The 9,173-nt window shown below is 50.8% G+C and overlaps 2 pseudogenes across 1 annotated transcript; both read left to right on the plus strand.

Moving 5' to 3' along the window:
- The first annotated feature begins 2,217 nt into the window (after positions 1-2,217).
- Positions 2,218-2,965, plus strand: LOC102921616 (coiled-coil-helix-coiled-coil-helix domain-containing protein 2 pseudogene; annotated as a pseudogene).
- A 1,882-nt stretch (positions 2,966-4,847) lies between these two features.
- Positions 4,848-8,792, plus strand: LOC143269909 (H-2 class I histocompatibility antigen, Q10 alpha chain-like; annotated as a pseudogene). The gene is made up of 6 exons (XR_013046703.1): positions 4,848-4,949; positions 5,152-5,421; positions 5,640-5,915; positions 7,439-7,714; positions 8,122-8,154; positions 8,693-8,792. The product of XR_013046703.1 is annotated as an H-2 class I histocompatibility antigen, Q10 alpha chain-like (transcript).
- Positions 8,793-9,173: the final 381 nt, after the last annotated feature.

Genomic DNA, 9,173 nt, shown 5'->3' on the forward strand with positions numbered 1-9,173 from the left:
AATGTTTTACATTGCTAAGGATTTTAGTTTATTGATACAAATTCAAAGTTAATTTTGTTATACTGTGTGTATATTTCTACTCTTGTTTGAGGTGTTATGTTTGTACAGTTCATTTAAAATTATAATGGATAATTAAAAAATAGATTACTAATGATTCATCTGTGATAATCATACTCGTAGCCATGTTAGTGAAGTCTTTTAGGTATACATAGATATATTTCAGATAGATAGATAATCTTCAAATACTTCAAAGACCTACAGAATATGGCATTTAAAATATTTTAAAAACTTAGACTTTCTGGACAGTGAGACAGGTCTGCTCCTTCAGAGAGAATGGACATTGAAGACACTCCATATGGAGTTTATCTTCACCTTGGCAAAAATAGCCATTTGGGCAAGAAACTGTTCTTGCCTGGAGTGCTTGATCAACTCAACATACAAGATCCATAAAAAGGTGACCACTGAACTTTGCTTGACAAAATGGTTCTTCAGGTTCCTGCTTCACAGAGGAAACTGCCAGACATTCTACAGGACACTAAAAAAAGTGACTGAGAGACTCTAGGCCTGTGGGCTAAAGACAGAGGCCCCAACTTTACAAGAGAATTTTGGATGACTGTCTAGGCTGCTATCTGTCTCTGTCTACCCTGCAAGATGCCCAACAGTTGCTTGCATCCTTCTCCTGTTTCTCAGGTAGTATTACATCCTTATGAGGTCTTTGATTTAGTTAAAGCTAGATAGTTACAATTTTCCATAGTTATGATAAAGATAAGTTAGATATAAAACCTTAGACTCACAAATATAAGATAGATAGGATATCTTCTTTAATTTTGCCAAATAAACTATAAATAGACTGGATATTATAACTGTAATTCTTGTTTGGTAATTGTTTTGTTGTCTGTAATTTTACTATGTGAAAGTTAAAACCTTACTTTTTGGAAAAGAAAAAGAAAAGGGGGAGTGCTGTGAATATCACTCTGGATAAATAAAACACTGATTGGCCAGTGGCCAGACAGGAAGTATAGGTGGGACAAGGAGAGAGGAGAATTCTGGGAAGTGGAAGGCTGAGTTGGGGAGACAATGTTAGCCACCAACATGACAAGCAGCATGTGAAGATGCCAGTAAGCCAAGAGCTATGTGGCAAGTTATAGATTTATAGAAATGGGTTAATTTAAGATACAAGAACAGTTAGCAAGAAGCCTGCCAAAGCCATACAGTTTGTAAATAATATAAGTGTCTGTGTGTTTATTTTATAAGTGGGCTGTGGGACTTTGGTGGGACCCAAGAGAAAACTCCAGCTACAGGATACTTCAGTTCCAGTTGATGGAACTGCTTGGGACAGATCAGGAGGAGTGGCCGTGTGGGAGGAGGTGTGTCACCAGGGCTGGGCATGGAGGTTTTAAGAGACCCCCACTATTCCCAGTGACTCTGACACTTGCTTGTGGATTGAGATGTGAGCTCTCAGCTGTTCCTGCCACCACACCTTTCCTCTAACATCCTGGATTCAAACTCTCTGAAATCTGAGGACCAAATTGAACTTTCTTTTATAAGTTGCCAGGTTCACAGTGACTTCTTACAGCCCTAGAAAAGTAAGTAAGCCAGGTATGTGACACAAGCCTTTAATCCCGGGACTTGGGATGCACAGGCAGGTGGGTCTGTTGTGGAATATTATTTTTAACTATATAAAGACGTGTTACATTTGTTTATGTTGTATTTGTTTAATTATGTAAAGATGTGCTGCTGTTTCTGTAGCGAGAGTTTCTGCAGAACTCTGCAGCTGGCTTGATTCTGGAGTGTTAGCACCAGCTTTGATCTGCCTTTTGTGACTGCTACCTTTTGTGTAGGGTACCTTAGGCTTGAGGTATGTAAATCTTACCATGATTTCCTAAAGGTTCAAAGCCTATGCAAAAGTTGGTTGTAGGAGGAAAACAGAGATGTCCTGGGACTGGGAATTGCTTTGCCATTTGTGTCTTTGGACAGCCTTAGATAAGAGGTTTTGGTATGTGGAAATTGACTTGCTAAGGATGTAAATTGTATAGCTATAAAAATCCTTTTTGCAAAGCTACAGTTGGTCAGTTGGCCAGAGGCTGACTCCCCTGTCGCCACGAAGGCTAAAATTCATCCTAGAGTAACCATATTTTCCACGGACCCACATGAACTGAACACGGCACAACACCTAAGGCACCTGATTCGTCTAATAAAAAGCTGAACAGGAGTTAGTCGTTTCCTGACTCCGAGAGACTGAGCGCTTAGGATGCCACGTGGAAGCCGAAGCCGCTCTTCCTGGGTGGCCCCTCTGGCCAGCCGGGCCCCTCCGATGAGGGCTGCTCCCAGACAAGCACCTGCAGCTCATCCTCTGGCAGCAGCTGCCCCATCTGCAGTCGGCTCCCCTGCCGCTGCCCCCAGGCAGCCAGGCCTGATGGCCCAGATAGCCACCACTGCAGCTGGTGTGGCTGTGGGCTCCGCAGTGGGGCACACCCTGGGTCATGCCATGACCGGGGGCTTCAGTGGAGGTGGTAATGCTGAGCCTGCAAGGCCTGACATCACTTACCAGGAGCCCCAGGGAACCCAGTCTGTGAACCAGCAGTCTTTTGGGCCTTGCTCTCTTGAGATCAAACAGTTTCTGGAGTGTGCCCAGAACCAGAGTGACGTCAAGCTCTGGGAGGGCTTCAATGAGGTTTTGCAGCAGTGCAGAATTGCAAATGGTTTGATCTAATCAAGAAGTTGACACTGAAGAGAATGAAATGGGCTCTACATGATTGACAGTGCACGTGTGGACCCTGACTGAACATTCCTTCTAACAGCTCCATTGCTCGAGAACAGCTATTAAAGAGTTCTAATGTGTAGATATTCACCGAGGCTAGTAGTAGTGTGGAGACTGGGCAAGTGATGGCCTCCTGAACCAACTGTGTTGTGTTTTGTGAGTTAATGAAAATAAAGTTGTTTTCTTCTGAAAAAAAAAAAAAAAGCTGAACATCCAATGGCTAGGCAGAGGAGGGATGGGCGGGGCTGGGGGCGGAGAGAGAAGAGAAGAGGAGGAAAAGAAGGGGGAGAAGGACAGGACCGGCCAGCCAGACAACCACCCAGTTACCCAGCCAGCCACAGAGGAAGCAGAAAAGTAAGACACACTAAAGGAAGGAAGTAATGGTAAAAAGCCCCAAGGAAAAACATAGATGAAGAGAAACAGGTCCACTTAACTAGGAAAAGCTGACTAGAGATACGTTTAAGCTAAGGCCAGGCATTCATAACTAATAGTAAGTCTCTCTGTCATGATTTGGGAGCTGGTTGGTGGTCTGAAAGAAAACCTGCTTCATGTCTCGGTGAGTTCAAGGCCAGCTTGGTCTTAAAAAAAAAGACAAGAAAACACCAGGAGAGACCCCCAGGCCAGACTCACTTAGTTCTCTCCTCAACCTTCCTCTTCCTCCTTCTGAAGAGAAGAAGGATTCCCTGGATCTTCTAGAAGAAAAGTCACTTCTGGGAGTCCGATGGCAAATATGCGTGTTGGGGATGCAGTGGAGAGATGCTTCTCTTTAAAGCAGAGGCGCTGGCCTGCAAGCACCACACAGACTCCCACAGAGACCAGGCTCCTGTGTTCACCTGCAGGGGCAGCTCGCACTGCCAAGCCTGATGCTCAGGAATCTCATCTGTAAATTGAGATTTTTTTTCCTCTTCACTCAGGATCATGTCTTCACAGCCTGGTGCTTACACTCAGACTCCAAGTGTTTCTCCCCAGATGATCCTCTGTGGCTCCAGGTGGTTGTGTTTTACATGGATCTTCAGTCCATAGTCCTGAGATGTCTGTGTGGACCTGGTCTTTGTCTCAGCACAGTGGACCCACTTCTCCACTGGGAAGAGAGCCCTGTGGAGACCAAATACAGCAGGGTACTGATCCTTGTCTACACGCCATGGTTCCCTGTGTCCACACACTGCCATGGTACAGTTGCTTTATTGAATAAATCACAGTGAGAAAGGAACTGTAACTAATAATGAAGCAGAATAATGACGATGGTGTGGTAGAAGTTACATAACCTGTGACCTCTCATTCTCTCTGTGACCTTCCTCACACTTTATGAGCAGATGAGATGAAGGAGATGAATGTCACAGGCCTGTGGAGCCCTGGGTCTCATAACAGCTGGCTCCTGAGTTCCTCAGGCCTGTGCAGTGTGGACACTGGGCAGAGGTAATTCTCATGGCAGAGGTACTCACTAGGGACTTGAGGTTTCATCCCTGTTCTGTAGTGTGGAAAAAAAATAAATTTATAAATTTTTTGTTTCTGTGGATGTTGACTTGATGTCTTCAAATCCCAGCCACACATAACTGAAGTAGAAAGTGAAAGCAGAGGTGAGTAGGGATTCCAGCATGAAGAGTCACAGATAACACAGGGTCAAAAGTGCTTGACCAGAGCTGTGAAAACTCCAGTCACCTCCCGATGCAGGTGTCCACGGCAGCCCCACACCCTGACCAGGACTCCGACAGCACCTGTTTCCGTGAACACTCATTTTAAGTGCTGTGCGTATTTTATCTGGAAACTTCGTGCTCTTAGGTTTCATCCTGACTAACCTGAGGAGACAGTTGTCCTTAGGCGGCTCAGAGACACCGTGACACACAGCGCTCCGTCCAGCAGCACAGGGTTCAGCAAAGTCTCAGTCCCCAGGCGGTGAGGTCTGGGGTGGAAGCCCAGAGCTGGGGATCCCCAGGTCCCCAGTTTCACTTCTCCAGCTCCTGACCTGTGTCCGGTCCTTCTGCCCGGACACTGAAGACAACTGTCCTGTTCTCACCCCCATTGGGTGCCGAGATCCCGGAGAAGCAATCAGCGTCGCCGCGGTCACGGGCTATAAAGTCCACGGAGTCCGCGGAACTCAGACGCCCCAGATCCGAGATGGGGGCGATGGCTCCGCGCACGCTGCTCCTGCTGCTGGCGGCCGCCCTGGCCCCGACCCGGACCCGCGCGGGTGAGTGCGGGGTCGGGAGGGAAACGACTCTGCGGGGAGGGCGGGGGCGGCCCCGGGGAAGCCGCGTCCCCGCGTCGCCCAGCCAGACCCTCCCGCCCTTCTCCACCGCGTCCCGAGCCCCGCGCCCTGCTCCCCTCCCGGCCCGCGCACCCGCCCGGGGTCCCGGGACGAGGGTCGGGGTCTCACCGCGCGCCGCCCCCAGGCTCGCACTCGCTGCGGTATTTCAACACCATCGTTTCCCGGCCCGGCCTCGGGGAGCCCCGGTTCATCGCTGTCGGCTACGTGGACGACACGCAGTTCGTGCGCTTCGACAGCGACGCGGAGACTCCGAGGATGGAGCCGCGGGCGCCGTGGGTGGAGCGGGAGGGGCCGGAGTATTGGGAGGAGCAGACACGGATCGCCAAGAACGATGAGCAGACTTTCCGAGGGAACCTGAAGACCGCACTCGGCTACTACAACCAGAGCGAGGGCGGTGAGTGACGCGGGTCGGAGGTCACGACCGCTCCACGTCCCTATGTCCGGGCCGGAGTCGCCCCGGGTCCCGGGTCCGAGTTTCGGGAGGAGAGTCGGGGACCTGGACCCGGTTTCCCTTTCGGTTCAGGGGAGTCCGCGTGTGGGCGGGACCGAGGGGCGGGGCTGGTGGGCGGGGCTGCCCTCGGGTGGGCGGGGCTGACCGCGGGGTCCCCGCAGGCTCTCACACTTTCCAGCTGATGTATGGCTGTGACGTGGGGTCGGACGGGCGCCTCCTCCGCGGGTACAATCAGTACGCCTACGACGGCCTCGATTACATCGCCCTGAACGACGACCTGACGACGTGGACGGCGGCGGACACGGCGGCGCAGATCACCCGGCGCAAGTTCGAGCAGGCTGTTGTTGCAGAGGGATACAGGGCCTACCTGAAAGAGGAGTGCATGGAGTGGCTGCGCAGATACCTGGAGATCGGGTAGGACGCGCTGCAGCGCACAGGTGCAGGGCCGCGGGCAGCTCCTCCCTCTGCCCTCGGGCTGGGCTCAGTCCTGGGGAAGAAGAAACCCCTCAGCTGGGGTCATGCCCCTGTCTCAGGGCAGACAGTGTCCCTGGGTCTCCTGATCCAGCATGGCAGGGACCGCACTGATCCCCAGGCTCAGCCTTCTCCCTGGACAGCTGCAAATCTGTCTCAGAGGAGGGAGAGGAGATCCCGACCTAACCACAGTGGCTCCTGCAGTCTGCAGCCGCTGTCAGCCATGGCCTCTCCAGGCCGGGGTCTCTGCCCACACCAGGGTCTGTGGAAACTGAGTCCTGTCATCTGAGTGTGTCAGCCTTACACGCCAGGACCGGAAGTCTCCTTTACCTGATGGGAGACATGGACGCCCCTACCCTAGGCTGGTTCCACAGTTTCTAGAACCTTCCAAAGATACATTCTCCCAAATCCCTGTGGCTGAGGTTTGCATCCCTCACACTCCAATTACGTCTATTCCCAGAATGGCCACCTGAGCACTTATGGGGTGCCCTGGACAAATACTAAATTGTGGGGGGCTTTTTTTTCTTCCTTCCTTCCTTTTTTTTTTTTTTTTTTAAAGTTGTCATTTTGTTTTTACTCAGTTTTTTTATCCCCCTCACTGGAATGATACTGTTTCTCTCTCTCCCCCTCATTTTATCATCTGTATCAGTCTCCACAGGAGCCAGGGGGAACTGCTAATCTGGATAATTAGACAAGTCAGTGTTTCCTTTACACTAGAAAGGTTCGTGTGACCTTAGACTGTTTTCTGCCATATTAACATCCAGAGCACTCCTCTCCCTCAGTCCCAACAAGTCAGTGTTGCCCCAGTGGATTAGGAATTGAATTTCCTCAGAGACAGGATCTTCTGAAGCTCCAGGACAGGAGTGACAGGGACGATCCACACACCCCTGTGAGCACCGCTGTGTCCCAGGGAGTGCTGCCCTGGGCTCCACAGCACACTTCCAGGGGTCCTGGTGACAATACCTTGTGTCTTGTCCCCCAGAGGCAGGGCTTGGGGAGTCAATTTCTCTGGCTGAGTGTCAGAGGTTCACCACATTTCTGCTGCTTTTGGTGATGGCTGTTCACTTGGACAGACAGTTATGCTGGTCAGCAAGATGGCCACAGTGGTTGTGCCTCAATGGTGGCAGCAGGAGTTGGTGGTACCCTTCATATAGGCCTTGTACCTGATTTCATATTTTGATATAAATTACTAACATATATAAATTATTTTCCTTTCCTTCTATTCTTTTACCACCTAACTAATGCTATAGAACATCACATGAGGAAGACCATGCTGACCTGCTGACTCATGTGGATTCCCTCTTCGCTACTGATTCCCCCAGGAAAATGTGCAGCTCTGTGATGAGGGGACAAGCTCTACCTGAGGTCACTAGTGTGATGACAGAATTGTCCAAACAGACACAGTATAGTGTCAGCATTGGTTTAACTTTGTCTTTGCAGATTTCAGTTTATCTTATTAATTGTAGGATTTCTTAAATCTTCCACACAGATCCCCCAAAGGCACGTGTGACCCATCACCCCACACTGAAAGGAGACGGCACCCTGAGGTGCTGGGCCCTTGGCTTCTACCCTGCTGAGATCTCCATAACCTGGCAGAGGGATGGGGAGGAACAGACTCAGGACATGGAGCTGGTGGAGACCAGACCTTCTGGGGATGGAACCTTCCAGAAGTGGGCAGCTGTGGTGGTGCCTTCTGGGCAGGAGCAGACATACACATGTCATGTGTACCATGAGGGGCTGAAACAACCCCTCATCCTGAGATGGGGTAAGGAGGGTGTGGGTGCAGAGCTGGGGTCAGGCAAACCTGGAGCCCTCTGGTGACCCTGAAAAGGATCAGGGCTGAGAGCTGGCGTCATGACCCCCGACTTCCCCTCCTGTCCTTCCCTTCCAGAGCCTCCTCAGTCCCCTGTCCACATCTGGGCAATCATTGCTGCTGTTGTAGCTGTGATCATTGGAGCTGTGGTGGCTGTTGTGTGGTGTTGGAGGAGAAACACAGGTAGGAAAGGGCAGGTCTGGTTCTCTCTCAGCCCCTTTTAGAAGTGTGCTCTGCCTCACTAATGGGAAACATCCACACCCCTCATTGCTCCTGTCTCTAACCTGGGTCTGCTGTCAGTTCTGGAAACTTCTTAGGGTCGGGTCTTCCCTGGTCTCTCACAGCTTTTCTCCTCACAGGTGGAAAAGGAGGGAACTATACTCCAGCTTCAGGTAAGTGTGGGGAGCAGGATTGTCCCGGAGGCCCTTGGGGTAAAGCTAGAGTATTTGGGGAGCTCTGCCAACCCATAATACCTCCTCCAGTGAAATCTTCTAGAGGCCATGTTTTCACCTTCCTGTGACTATATGTAATTTTTCCCTAGGCAGGGACAGTGCCCAGAGCTCTGATGTGTCTCTCCCAGGCTGTGAAGTTGACACTCTGGGCACTGATTTGGGGAGGGGCAAAGTGGATATGATTGGGGTTCAGGGACTTCCAGAATCACTTCTGAGTGAGTGGTTGGTGTTGGGATGTTGTCTTCACAGTGATTGTTCATGGCTCTTGTTTGTAGCGTGAAGACAGTTGCCTGTCCTGACAGAGTGACAGAGATGTGCTCAGGTCTCTCCTGTGACGACCTGAGCCCCTCAGTTCACTCTCAGCAACAGTGTCTGATGTTCCCTGTGACCCTGTGGGCTCAATGTGAAGAACTGGGGAGCCAGGCCCCCCCTGCACACCAGGACCCTGTCCCTGCACTGCCTGTGTTCCCTTCCACAGCCAACCTTCCTGGTCCAGCAGACAGGAGGGGACATCTCCATCCTGTCACCTCCATGCTGCCCTGAGCTGCAGCCCCTGACTCCCCACTGAAAATAAGAATCTGAATGTGAACTTGGTTTTTCACGTCCTTGATCTGGCAGGTGCATTGGCGCGTAAATTAAAGGATTGAGATACTTATAGTTTGTGGGGGAAATAAATGGCAGCATGGAGAACCTTCCAGAATGTGTGTTCATTATGCTGTGTGTATCTGGTGGACAAGATGAGGCTGTGGGAGCTGAGTGTGAACAGGACTGTGCCCAGGTCGAGCTCATTCCATTGTTGGCTGTGACATGGACACTCCTCAGCTCTGTCACCTCCTGGCTCTGTTCTCTTCATCACTTGAACCACATCTGAGAGTCTGTGATCACAGGGACACTGGGATGACAGAGCCTTGTCCTGTCCCCAGGATTGTGAGCAGCCAGGGCTGCTGTGACAGGTCAGC

This window comes from Peromyscus maniculatus, chromosome 21, assembly GCF_049852395.1.
Source record: "Peromyscus maniculatus bairdii isolate BWxNUB_F1_BW_parent chromosome 21, HU_Pman_BW_mat_3.1, whole genome shotgun sequence".
In the NCBI taxonomy this organism is placed as follows: Eukaryota; Metazoa; Chordata; class Mammalia; order Rodentia; family Cricetidae; genus Peromyscus; species Peromyscus maniculatus.